Source organism: Amborella trichopoda, chromosome 4 (assembly GCF_054954075.1).
Source record: "Amborella trichopoda isolate Santa Cruz 75 chromosome 4, AtrichopodaSantaCruz75HAP2 v2.0, whole genome shotgun sequence".
Lineage (NCBI taxonomy): Eukaryota > Viridiplantae > Streptophyta > Magnoliopsida > Amborellales > Amborellaceae > Amborella > Amborella trichopoda.
In genome coordinates, this window is record NC_142339.1 from 10,722,830 (window position 1) to 10,737,756 (window position 14,927).

Genomic DNA, 14,927 nt, shown 5'->3' on the forward strand with positions numbered 1-14,927 from the left:
GTGAAATTTTTTTTTTTTTTTTTTAATGTGTACGTCTTGGCCCTTGGGCACCAGAGCATCTCCCACCTCTCTCTCTCTCTCTCCAAAAAGTACCGGCACACTCTTTCTCTCCCCTAAGTCCCATAGCGAACGTAACTCTCTCTCTCTTCCTGAGTCCTATTCAGAGCGGTTGTGCCCTAAATTTGGGCCTCCAAAAACCCTAATGGTGCAAAACTTTGGGCTCCCAAAAACCCAATTGGTGCCCAAATGTTTTCATTACGAAAATTCTTCCTCTCTTAACATTGTGCTATTGGGTATTTGAGTAATCTCAAAATATCCTCTAATTCTGGGCTTTCCCACATTATATCTAAATTTTGGGCTTCTCTCTCAATTATTTTTTGATTTTTTTTATTAGTGGGAAACATTATAAATTGATGCGCTCAATCTACTTATATGGCATACATGTATCTTTATTAAGTTCATGCATCTTTTATAATTTTTTGTTTTTATATTATACATGGATGTTGTTTGCTTCTCGAGTTCTCTTGTACCAAATTTTCTATTTGTTGGTGTTTTTTTTATTAAAATAGAATAAAACTTAATAATATAAACACTGTAGACCAATGAAAAATAGAGAGATTAAAAAAGATACTGCACATAGAATTAGAACTAAATGGCAAGGTAGCAACGTGCATTTAAAGTTTTATATAAACACCGTAGACCAATAAAAAAGTAAAAATTAAATAAAAAAACTATGACTATTCTATTACTGCATGCTTGCTTTCTTTTCTATTGCAAAGTTATAAAATCGGTTTAAAAGCTTTGTAAAAATTTCATTGAAGTTTTATGCTTTTTAGATGCATGCACAAAATAACTTTTATAATAGAGAGATGTTTATACAACGTTGACACCTTACAAATGTAAATTGAGGTGCACCTCTAAAATCCCTATAAAATGTAGAGAAATAATCACAAGATAATTGCGATATAAGCATTTTGACCTTGCTATGCGACACCTCATGCCAATATTAAATGCTTCTTGATACTCAAAATACTTAAGAAGGCCCATTTTTTTTAAATCCTGGGAAAAATCAATCATAGAATTGAGATTTATTGGAATTGACGTTTCGTAAAATATGGTAGGTGCTGTTTGGATCGCATCCAGTAGAAATTAAGAAAATACAAATTCCCTGCATGGATTGCAGGGATATCTTATTTTTGGAAATACAATCCTTTGTCTCTCTCTAAAAAATTTAAAATAATTTCTCTTTCTAAAATTTTAATACAATCTCTTTCAAAAACTTAAAATTTGAAATAGTCTCTCTCTTTCTAAAATTTTTGAGATAGTTTATCTCTCTAAAAATTTTATATACTTTTTCTATCTAAAATTTGATATAGTTTCTCTCTAAAATTTTGAGATACTCTCTCTTTAAAACTTAAAATTTGATGTAGTTTCTCTATAGAATAATTTTGAGATACTCTCTCTCTAAACAATTTCATATAGTTTCTCTCTCTAAAATTTTAAGATACTTTCTCTTTCTAAAACTTAAAATATGAGATAGTTTCTTTCTAAATGTTTTACGATAGTATCTCTCTCTAAGAAATTTTAGGCACTTTCTCACTCTAAAATTTGATATAGTTACTTTCTAAAATTTTAATCTTCTTTCTCTCTATAAAACTTAAAATTTGAGATAGTTTCTCTCTCTAAAAATTTTATGTAGTTTCTCTCTCTAATATTTTAATATACTTACTCTTTTTAAAAATTAAAATTTGAGATAGTTTCTCCATCTAATTTTTTTTAAATAGTTTCTCTCTCTAAAAATTTTAGATACTTTATCTATCTAAAATTTGATATAGTTTCTCTTTCTAAAGTTTTATATACTTTTTCTCTCTAAAATTTTCAAGTAGTTTCTTTATCTAAAATTTTAATATACTTTCTCTCTCTAAAAATTTTAAATAGTTTCTCTCTAGAAAAATTTCAAGTACTTTCTCTTTCTAAAATTCGATATGGTTTCCCTCTTTAAAGTTTTAATATATTTTCTCTCTCTAAAACTAAAAATTTTAGATAGCTTCTCTCTCTAAAACTTTTCGGGTACTGTCTCTATCTAAAATTTAATATAGTTTCTAATCTCTAAAATTTTAATATGCTATCTCCCTAAAATTTAAAATTTGTGATAATTTCTCTCTCTAAATAGTTTGAGATATTTTACTCTAAATTTTTTTAAGTAGTTCGTTTGTTTAAAATTTAATGTAGTTTATCTCTTCAAACTATTAAGATACTTTCTCTCTAAAACTAAATAATTAAGATAGTTTCTCTATCTAAAATTTTAATATGGTCTCTCGAAAACTTTAACTTTAAGATAGTTTATCTCTTTAAAAATTTCTTTCTCTAAAACATTTTGTGTACTTTCTCTCTCTAAATAATTTTGTACATTTTCTCTCTCTAAACTTTGATTTAGTTTCCTTCTCTAAAATTTTAATAGATTTTCTCTCTCTAAAATTTAATATAGTTTCCCTCTTTAAAATTTTAACTATTTTTTTGTTTTTCTCCAACAAAATGAGTCATTTCCATGAAATGTCAATTCCACATCTTTTGGTGGTATTGAGATTTCCAAAAATTGGGGCTTAAAATGAGCATTCAAGAATCCCACGGAAATCCCAATTCCAACTGAAATATCAATTATGAGTGAATCAAACACGATTGGCCCAGCTTTTCCAGAAAAAATGACTCCTAAAAATCTGAATCCAATGAACCAAATGGGACCTAAAAGAAGTGGTTCTAGAACCTTTAATATTTTATTTGAATGTGATTTGTAGTACCAATTTCCATGCTTTTTTTTGACATGTTGGTTAGTTTTATGTAAATCCAAAGCATTACAAAATTTTGCTTTCTAATGAAACTTCTTTCAAATTTCTAGTTGCTAACTAGATTTAGTTTTGCCCGCTAGGGATATAAATTATGGAAATAAAGTTACGCACAAATTAGTCTAACTTCGTCACTAAAATTTCCCTCAAACTTAGCTAAATGAGAAAACATTGAAAGTTCCTTTACCACTTATGCCATAAGCAAAATACAAAATCAATTTTTTCTTCTGCAAATGTAACACCCAAATCTTGAAAAAACTATTGGATTCAAACACTACTGAGGAGTAAAATGTCAAGCCAACATCGCACTTCGATCGGGTTCAAATCACCATCACCACGTATCCTTCGCCCAGGTCTCTCACTTAATGTTTAGAAATGTCGCCTCAGGTTAAGTACTCAACCGAGGTATGTGGCAAGTTATTTGGGTGAGTCCGAGTGGATTTTCCTAGGTCTTATCATTATTTTCATCATCCGATTTTTAACTTAATTATTTGGGAGTGAGCTATATAAAACTATTTGTGCTATTCTTCCCTATGTAAAGTCATACTCTTAGTAAGATTATGTATTATTATTGTATCTTTTTTCACTACTTCCATTTGTATCTTTTTGGGACTTCTTATTACTTTTTTAGAGTCTTCCACTTGAACTAAATTGCGCATCCTAACTGGTGTTGTATTAGATGTATATTATACGTTGCCAGTCCACCTAAGTCCACATTCCCTTATCGCTTAATGATATCATACCGAAGTTATTCATTTTGAATTCTATCGTTTCTTGTCCTTTTACTCATAATGTTAGTTATGTGAAGCTATATTCCCTAGATATGTGGCATAACCAATTTTTATGAGTAAATTCCTTATGAACTTGGGAAGGTCCTATTAGTTAAGAAAATTACGTGATTTGGTAAAAATAAAAAATAAGTCATATCTTGTGGGGAAATCTTGAGCCTATTATTTAGGTAAACCCATCAAGATTGGATAGGTCTCACGTGGTAGCTTATGGAAAATAGGAGTCCAAGTCAAATTAGGAATAGGAGAGAGATGATCACGTGAGTTGGTATGTGTTTCTTCTATATAAAGTAACTCTTTATAGAGAGAGAAAAAGACATGGAATCATGCAAGAGAGAAGAGTTAGTTCTTTACTGGAAGAGAACTTTGCTACCCTGTTGATATAGACAATTTGCATAACCACATAAATCTTTATGTTTCTGTTTTTTTATTTTTCTGTATTATTTTTCTTTCTCTTATTTTTGTCAAACCTTGGTTTTTATCATCTACAATTGGTATCAAAGCCTTAGGGTTGTTTAAGATTCTTGTTAGGCATAAGGTTTGTGACAGATCGCAGATCTTTAAACATGGCTGAAGAAAGTTCGACTAGATATAATATTCCACAATTTATCGGTTCGGATTTCTCAACCTGAGATTGAAAGATGCATGCGGTGTTGGTGAAAGATAGTTGTATAGTAGCTTTAAAAGGCATAGAAAATAAACCATAAAAGATGGATGATGAAGAATTTGATGAAAAGATGTATTGGCCAAGGAAGATATTTTCTTAGCGCTTGATGAGTCCGTCTTATTCAATGTCTCCTTGGAAACTTCTGCGAAAGATTGATAGGATAGGCTAAAAAATACTTATGAAAGTAAGTCTCTTCGTAATAAAATTTTCCTTCTTCGGAAACTTTACAATCTCATCGTAAGTGTTGGTGCATCTTTTGCAAAGGCACTTAAATGAATTTAATGCCTTGATTAACAAGTTGGTGTCACTAGATGTAAAGATTGATGAAGAAGATAAAACAACTATTTTGCTTTGTTCTATGCCAAAATCTTGGGATGGATTAATCATGAATCTCAGTAGTACGAAATATCTTGAATTTGATTATGTTGTTTCAACATTTTTGACAAAGGAGTTTAGACGAAAGTCTGGTCAGGATTCCTATGGGAATGTGTTTATAGCATGGGGAAGATCAGTGGAGAGGACTATAGGTAGATGTCTGTCAAGATCCAAATCAAGAAGGCATTGGAAAGTGAAGTGTTGGAGCTGTGGAAAGTGAGGCCATATGAGGAGAGATCACAGAAAGGGAACCAGGAAGCCCCTATATCTAGTTTTAATGAGAAGCCTAATGGTTCTCAAGAAAATATAATAGAAGAAATTGATTCTTCTGAATATGGAGAAGTTATGTCTATAAATAAGGAAGACGTTTTGCAGTATTGGCTACTTGATTCAGGTGCATCCTTTCACATGACTCCACATAGGGATTGATTCCATAGGTACCAACCATGTGATGGATGTATTGTTTACATGAAAAATAATGACTCAAGTAAAATAGTAGGAGTTAGAGATATAAGAATCAATATGTTCAATGGAGGCATATGCACCATCTCGGGTGTCAGACATGTTCCAAGTCTTAGAAGAAGCCTCTTATTATTGGGAAGATTTGATGACCAAGGTTTCAAATTTACAAATGAAAAAAGATGTTTGAAAATTTGAAATGGCGAAAGGAGAGTTAACAGACAACTTGTACAGACTTGTTAGTGAAATAGTTTTGGGAGAGGTCCATAAGGTAGAGGTGGATTCTGTCATGACGTGACATGCACGTTTGGGTCATATAAGTGAGCGCAAACTCAAGGTAATTATCGATAAAAACTCCTTCTTGGATTAAAATATTTTAATTTAGATTTTTACAAGTCATGCTTGTTTGGAAAGCAGAACAAATTGCAATTTGCTTTATCCACCACTAAAAGTACGGATTTTTTTGAATTCATTCATTCGGATATATGGGAATCACCTATTGTATATGTTGGGGAGGGGGGGAGAACTGCTTATTTTGTCACTTTTATTGATGATTTTCAAGAAAAATATCGGTTTTTATGCTAAAAAAGAAATCAGATGCCTTTAGTTGTTTTCAAAAATTTAAAGCCTTGGTAGAAAATCAGAAAGGAGGAGCATCAAGTGTGTAAGAACTAATAATGTGGGAGAATGTTTTTTTTGGTGAATTTAATAATTTTTGTAGTGAGCATGATATTGCTAAGCAATTAACAATTTCTGGAACACCTCAGCAAACCGGTGTTGCTGAGTGAATGAATTACACCATTATGGAGAGTGTCAGGTGTGTGTTGAGTGCTGTCGAGTTAGAGCAGTGTTTTTGGGTAGAAGCTGTTCATACAACTTATTTACTAATCAATCGGTCTCCTAGTTCTGTTATTGACTGCAAGATACCAGAAGAGGTTCTGATAGGTAAACGTCATGATTACTTTTTCCTTCATATTTTTTGCTGTGATGCATGTTCTTTGATTATAAAGGAGAAAAGAACTAAGTTCGATGAAAAATCCAAGACGTGTGTTTTTCTTGGCTGTGTTCATGGTACGAAAGGGTATAGATTGTGGGATCCTACTGACCACAAGGTTATAGTTAGCCGAGATGTTATTTTCAATGAAAATTTCATACAGAAAAAGAAAGATGAGCTAGATGCAAAAGATGTTGAAGTGGAATACGCACGTGAGAACCAGCGAGATGGTTGTCAGGATCAAGAACCTGAAATTGTCCAAGAGTGAGGCTTAATGACTATGTCTTGTCCTATGCATGCCTAGCAGAAGTGGGTGAGCTAGTTTCTTTTTGTGAGGCATGTTAGGTCGATGAAGTTGGTCAATGGATAGTATCTATGGAAGAAGAGATGAAGGCCTTGCGAAAAAATAAAACATGGGACATCGTCAAACTACCAGAGAAGAGAAAGACAATTGGTTGCAGGTGGGTCTTCAAGAAGAAGAAATGTCCTGATGATACTGTTGAAAGGTACAAAGCTTGATTGGTTGTAAAAGGGTATGCTTAGACATCAGGTATTGATTTTGATGAGATTTTTTTCCTGTTGTGTACATGTCCACTAATAGAGTTGTTTTGGTTATAGTTATTGTTCTTGATTTAGAGTTAGAACAATTAGATGTGAAAGCTACATTTTTGCATGGCAACTTAAAATAAAAAATTTATATTACCCAACTTAAGGGTTTTATTGAGGAAGGTAAAGATAATTTGGTTTGTAGGCTTAAGAAATCATTGTACGGGTTGAAACAGGCATCGAGGTATTGGTACAAACGATTTGAATATTTCATGTTGAGATTGAATTTTCATAGATATGAAGTTGGCCATTATGCCTACTTTCATGACTATAGTGATGGGAGCTTTATTATCTTATTATTATATGTCAATGACATAATTGTTGCAGGACCAAACAAGTAGAATATCACAACACTTAAAGTTCAGTTGGTTAGGGAATTTGAGATGAAAGAATTGGGAGTTGTTAACCGAAATCTTAGGATGAGTGTACTTAGAGACATGAAGAACATAAAAATTTGGTTAACTCAAAAGAGTTATACCAATGACATGATTGTTGCAGGACCAAACAAGGGGAATATTGCAACACTTAAAGCTCTGTTGGTTAGCAAATTTGACATGAAACAATTGGGAGGTTAGCCGAATTCTTGGGATGAGTGTACTTAGAGACATGAATAATATAAAAATCTGGTTAACTCAGAAAAGTTATGTGGTGAGGGTTATGTGGTGGGGTTCTGCGGCGCTTCAATATGTAGAATTCCAAACAAGTTAATACGCCATCTCTTTTGCATATGAAGTTGTCTTCGAAATAATGTCCTAGCACCGAAGTAGAGAAGACACAGATGTCTCGAGTACCGTATTCATTTGTAGTAGGGAGCCTCATGTTTGCTATGGTTAGCACCAGACCTGACATAGCACAAACAATGGGAGTTGTGAGCAGATATATGACAAATCCTGGTCATGATCATTGGACCGCTGTGAAATGGATCCTTCGATATTAGAAGGTAACTTGTGATGTTGATATTAGTTGCAGTGGAATGGATTTGAAAGTTACTGGTTATGTCGATGCCGACTTTGCAATGGACTTGGATAAAATAAGGTCTACTATCAGATATGTTGCAGCCTGTTATAAGTTATAGGAATTTACTTTAATTTTTATATAAAAGCCACTACGCAACACCTATACCTATAGGCAAAATACTACAGTGATTTTGCCTATAGGCACATCGCCATCCAATTGTTTCGGACAACGAGGATTAAAGACAGCCACGGATCTAGCATGTTTGTGGCGGTAACCCGTCATAGACATAGTATATCCGTGGTGGTAAAAAAATCATGTGGAGACCGCCACAGACTATATGTCTTCCTTTGCGGCTCCATTCAATAAAATACTAGGAATATATTATGTCTGTGGCGGGACGAAACACTATTCAAAATTACATATAGGAGTTTTTAAGAGTTTTTGTTAGTATATATACTTTGAGTCGTACATATAACTTCGAACAATTTGGCCTTGCCCATAATAACTCGGTGGAGTCAGAGTGAACTCGGCTCTCCCTCTCTCTCTCTTATATCCAAGAACAATGAGTGTGCTGATTTTTAATAAAGAAAGGTATTTTCCAAGGTAGGTGAAGGAAATTTTGAAAATTTTATTTCCCCCGGATCTAAGTTAAAAAAAAAAAAATGAATAATTTGTGTAAATTATTGGCCATTCGTCCGCCGTAGTCCTAGGATCTTGGATAACAGTTAAATGGAGTAACTAACATGTGCATTTCGAAATATGGTATCAAGTAAAATGTAAATGGTGATTATATACAAATTCTAAATCGTGGTCTTCTGCGTATGGCACTTAGTATAGCATTTTCTTCAGATTTTTTCCGTCGTGTTTTTGCTTTCCAAAACAACATGCAAGTACTCTACGAGCATATTTCGATATAGACCTACGAGCATATTTCGATATAGGCCAACGTAGATGTTCACTTACTCCTTAAGAGGGATGTATGATTGGATAGAGTTTGTATGAGTTCATGTAGCATTGAGTCACCCCTTAAAATTTTATTTTTGAGATGGATTTTTGGACCTAGTTTTTCAGGACATATAGTCTCGAATATGGAGATCTTGAATATGAAAAAAGAAATAAATTTTGAAATTTTAAAATAATAATTCTATTAAGAAAACATTTGGACTGTTAGTTTCAATTGTTTTTAGATGGACCACTTATTTGCATCCATATTTAAGATAGATGCTTATACCTTGTGGACCGTAACTATAGAAATGTCGTGCCTACCGTATGAAACAATTTTCACATGTCATTACCATCAAAATTTTATTCCAACTATTTGGGGTCACTTACAAGTGTAATGAGTTACACACCTACAACCACCTAATTTAAAATTTGACGGATAAGAATGATTGTGACTTTTTTGTATTAAAAATGAATGATCTCTTTATATGTGTTTTCAATATATAACTCTTCAACTCTCCTACATGAGTATTTCATATATTTAATATGTAGGATATAATCCTGTCTTGGACAATTTGTGGATGTAACTTCCTCAATCCCGCTAACCAACTTTACAAGCAAAATCCAAATGCCTAAAAAAAATGGAGACTGTCTAATATTTGGATGATCAGATCCAAGTATTTAGGAATTGAAGACAATTTTTTATTTTACAAAAATACTCATTGGGTGATTCAAATGTGAATCCCAAAATTTCATATAAAAAATATATTCGAAATAATTCTTTTACTTGAGGGAGTAAATACCTCCCACAAGAACGTGGTATACACGCTCCATACACATTCTCTTTAGATATTCAAAAAAGAAAATGAATTGCTTGCATTCTAATAAATCCAAAGTCAACTTTAAGTAAAAAGGTTCGATGTAATTCTAAGGAGAAAAATTAAAATAATGGTGAGAAAAGATGATAATGGGATGATACTTTATATAAGGGGATCTAAGAGTGCCCAAGACTTAGACTTAGGTTTCCCAATGGCTTTGCACCTTTCTCTCCTCTCCTTTATCTTTCTCTCACTTAGTGCCTTTGCCTTTCCTTTTGCTGAGGCTTTAAACAGGAGGAGCTTCCCACCCGGTTTCATCTTTGGAGTTGCATCCTCAGCTTATCAGGTTTATTATTATTGTTATTACTTCTTCTTATTGTGATTTTTATGTATAAAAGATAAATGGTTACTTTATAAACAATCTTATTATTATTATTCGTGTTGGTGGTGGTGTTGCTTTCTTTATCCCTATAAGGCAAAAAAAAAAAAAAGAGATGGTATACTATGGTAGCATTTGGGTTTCCAATAGCATGATAGTAGCTCATCAACCAATAATGGTTAATTCTGTTGTTACATTGCCCCAAGTTTGCCTATAATAGTTATCGATTTTAGATAATAAACCTCGGTTGTTCATCGTAAAAATTGGATGGTTGAGGAGACGCTAAACATATTGTTTGGAGCCGGAATATTGTCATAGTTGATTTTTTCTTCCCCATTGAAAAGAAAAAGTAGATTGTTACCTTGGCGTATACATTTTTGTTCAATCATTGCAGTGAAGCCTCTAGGGAGCCGAACCAACCCAATTATTTGAAAATCCTCGGATTGATCAATTCTTAAGAACTGATGCTTCTATTTCAATTCTTAAGAAAATGAACCCATGAGTCCTAGCCGGAGGTTGGGACATCTAGGGAAATTTGAAAAAGCAGTTACATTAGCAAGAAAATACGCCAAATACAGTAATAACTTGTTAGAATCTAAGGTTTCTCCTCACCCTAAGTTAGTTCTCTAAAATCCTAAACACTTTTTTCTCTTACAATTTCTAAAAATAACGTGGAATGACTTCCTTAAAGTCTCAAACACTCTTATATATTATAATTTAAAATTCAAAAGCATGAAATGTCCATACAATAATTCAATGACTCAAATAAACATAACTTAAACATTGATCTTGTAGTGACAAATTTTCCATGTGAAGAGTAACTAGTGAATAGTAATTGTGAATAGTATCTATGAACAGTAACCAATGAATAGTACATAAAAAAAAAAAAAAACCCTAAGAATTCCCAAAAACAGCTTAAAACCTATTAAAAAAATAAAACTAAAATCAAAATATTCATCCTTTAGAATTTAATTAAAATTAAAAATAAGAAAACCTTTGTACTCCAACGTTCTCCCCTGCTTCTAAAAAATTGTCATTGCTTTTTGAAGTGTGCTAAGTTTAAATTTGGATTTATCTCACAATCTTCTTGAAGTCAAATATTGTAAATACGATATTGATACTTCTAGGTTATTGCACTAATCAAAACACAATGAATGTGTAGTGAAACTAATATTCACAGTCAATTGACATGTACATAAACACTTTTTGAGAAACCCTCAAAGAAAAGATCAATGTATGTCGATGGAGTCTATTTAACGATAAGAAATTATTGAAATTGCAAAAGTTCAGCTATATAACCTTACTGAAATTGCTTAGGCTCAGCCCTAAAACGCATCACTGGTGTGTCTTCAAGATGAATATAGCATTTGATGACTGAACAACAACTATAACTATTGATTATCATTGGAGTCATTCATCTTTTTCTTCATTATAGATCAATTTAACTATGAAATCTTGATCGTCATCGTCGATTGAGTCTCCTATGTCATTTTAGTCCTTCATCTTTTTGTTCATTACAGATCAGTTTAACTATGAAATCTTGATCGTCATCGTAAATTGAGTCTCCTACATGATGTTGTTGTTTATCTAAATATATACCAAAGATTGGTGGGAAAGACTAATGTACAACCAATTGAAACCACTGTCAAAATAATAAATGTCCCCTTCAAATCGAACACCCTAGAGTGATGTTCCCCACATCTGGGTCTTCTATCACTTTACCTTCCACTCGACTTTTTATATAGAGCATGGAGGTGAAAAGAGTGGTACTCAACATCCTCTTAGGTAGAAAGATTATCATTTTACCTATGAATGATATTAAAAAATTGCTACGCTAGCTGCTGAACTTGCTTTTTCGATTCCACAATTTCTTAATTTCTAGCGTCACGAAGGGGATCTGCAAAACAACCCCTTCCACAATCCCTTCTTGTTGTCATAGACTTATTGAAATCACAAGCCCTACGCAAATATTTAATGAAACCTTACTGAAATCTACAAGTTCTATTGACGATTTCGAATTCAAGTTTTGAATCACACACACATCAGCTTGGATGTGATTCAATTCAAAGTTAGAAGACCCATTCAAAATTGGATCCTGTTATTGTTGTAATTATTTGTTGTTATCTCATCCCTTCAAATATGGGTTTGAGAATTATTTGTTGTTATCTCATCCCTTCAATCATGGGTTTGAGAATTATGTTTATCTATCTTCTATCTTGTACATCTATAAGTGGGATGTTATGTCTATATTGAAGATAACACTTTCACATTTTAACAAGTTTTAAGCCAAAATGATAAAGCTCGGCCCAAAATCAACAACGCTAAACTTAGCTGTAGTGTCTTGGCTTTGTTGTTGATGGAATCATGAGCTCCAATACTACTTGAGGTAGGGAAATTTGATTGAGCAAAATTAGGAAGAAAACATGTCAAACACAAGCAATAACTTGGAGAAACCTAAGCTTTCCCTTCTCTTTAATTTTTTTAAAATCACATGGAACGATTACCTCAAGGTCCCACAAACTTTTTATATATTATAACTTAATTTTGAAAAACATTAAATGTCCATATATTAATTAAATGGCCTAAAAAATTCATAACTTAAACACAAAATACATAACGAAAGATTTACCGATGTGATCAGTAACTAGTAAATAATAGTGACAAATAGTATCTTTGAATAGTAACAAATGAGTAATAAATTAAAAAAAAAAAAAAAAAAAAAGCTTATAATCCAACGTAAAACCCTAAAAGTAAAACCTAAATAAAGTCAAAATAAGCATCATTTCGATTTGAATGGACATTAAAAATAAGAATAAATTTATCCTCCAGAAGTTCTAGTTTTAGGTAACATTTTGTTATTTGCCCGTCTCTTATTGTGCTTTCTCTTGCAACCACATTCTCTAATGTGCATTTTCTCTTTCTAACTATATCTTCTCTTTCTCCATGCCCATTCTCCAACGGTGCTCTTCCTCTCTCTAAATACCTTTCTCTTTATATATGTGATTTATCTCTCTAACTATTTATTGTCTTTAACCATGACTTTCTCTCTCTATGAAGTAGTAAAGCATGATTTTGTAAGGTTTTATTAGATAACGATGAAGACATGTATTGAAGAATTTGAAGAAATGCTATCAAGCATGTATTCTAAAACATCCAGATATCCATATTTCCATAAACTAGAACTTCCAGATGCAAAAGAATTCCCAGCATCCAAATACCAATTCATATGTACATATATGGCTCCCCACCAAATTTATTTTAGATTTTTTTTTTTGAAGTACCCTTTTTTGGTAAATTCAACATCTAGGCCAAGATGATCACAAATATGAACAGAAAAATAAAATTTAAAAATTAAAAATATAATATTTTAACATTTTTTATGCGCGATCCATATCTTATTTATGGCCAATAAACTTTAGATAACATTTATCTTTAGGATGCAAGTTTTTATGTCAGCAGGCTCTTGCGGCCGCTGACTCATGAAACAATTTTCCAATTATAATTCTGTTATTGAGCGGTCACTTGCAAGTAAATGAGTCATTTTGTTCAATGGTCCCTTTGCTATTAAATGAATTAGATGCTCCATGCATCATGCGTTATTATTAGACACTACACAAAATTGGAATTTACACTAAATATATTTGGCTTATTGGATTTTTTTTGTTTTTGTTTTCTTATTGTTAACTATTTTTCGTCTTATATAAAAGTATGAAGGTGCAGCGAAAGACGGTGGCAGAGGCATAACCAATTGGGATGTCTTTACACATACACACCCAGGTCTACACCATTCTATCTTTTCATCTATTTTCGTTTGCATGGATGTGTCCATATCTGTTTTTAAGGAAAATAAAACTGAAAAGCATGTGATCGTTATTAGGTTTTTATTTCCAAAAATTGAGTTAGTATTTTGAAACTATTTTTCTACGTATTCTTAATATATTATGTCTAAAAAAATACCTCACAAAATCGGAAGGTTATCTCTTGCACACATTTGATACGTGTGAAAATATTTCCACCATGTGAAAAAACTCCCTCCTATGATTCGGTGTGAGAGTTTTTTCACACTAAGCGGTCCCAATGCATTTTGACATACCAATTGGCAACCATTCGATGTGAAAATACTCCCATGTCTAATCATATGATGGTGTTTTTTTTATTGTTTTTATTATGTTAAGAAACCTTGGAAAAGATTTTAATTTATTATTATTTTTTTCACGAAAGTTACTATCTTTATTAATGTTAAATGATTACAACATTATAGGATCGAAAAAAGGTAGAAATTAAATTGACAAATGGATAATTGAAAGTTCTGTTAATGCGGCCCCTTGTTTTGCCAAATGATCCACTTTCCCATTGGCCTTTTCATAAACATGGCCAAAAGAGATATTCACCGAGCCTCAGAAAAATAATTTGCATCCACACCATCATTAGCCGTTAAGGGACTATCTGCAATTTGCAAAACCATTTAATAGTATTTTGTGTATCACTCTTATTGTAATAGAATTACCCATCTTTAAATCTACAAAAAAAACTTCCAGTTTTGCAACGAAGTATACATTTGAGCCTTATTAGCACCCTCATAGTATTGGACCCAAAAACATTAGAACTATACATCTCCTATGTGATTCCGATAAAACCTTGTTTTCCTGCAGAACCGAGATTACGCTATGAGCTTCCATCAAAATTAAGCTTAAAAATACCTTAAGGATGTTGGGATCTATTGGTGAAAAGCGGTAAGGATTTATAACATTTACAGATATTATGCATTCATATCAATATAAACAAGCAATGGAAATTACACATTATCAAAGCAAGAACATGGAATAAAAATCCAGCAACATTCAACCCATAGAGCACAAAGATTTAACGTGGTTCGGTCATAAATCGTAACCTACAGCCACAAGAGAATGGTGCGAGATGTTACTTACTGATTTGGGAAGATTAGAAAGTGAAATCGAGCTCAAAATATCAATTTCCAGCAGCCCTTTCTCAATTTAAACAGAGCCTAAAAAAAAGGCACTAAGAATACTAAAAATAGGTTCCTTTTAATACTTTCTCTTATTAAAACAGGGCACACAACAGACCTATAATGGAGTTCA

The 14,927-nt window shown here is 32.4% G+C and overlaps 1 protein-coding gene across 1 annotated transcript in view; it reads left to right on the forward strand.

Annotated features, from left to right (window-relative positions):
* Positions 1–9,662: 9,662 nt before the first annotated feature.
* LOC105421317 (beta-glucosidase 12-like) overlaps positions 9,663–14,927 on the forward strand; it is a 35,206-nt gene continuing 29,941 nt past the window's right edge. Inside the window, exons 1-2 of the mRNA XM_088863640.1 lie at positions 9,663–9,795; positions 13,536–13,605. The gene's annotated coding sequence lies outside the window, so the exon portion shown is untranslated. The remainder of the gene's footprint in view (positions 9,796–13,535; positions 13,606–14,927) is intronic.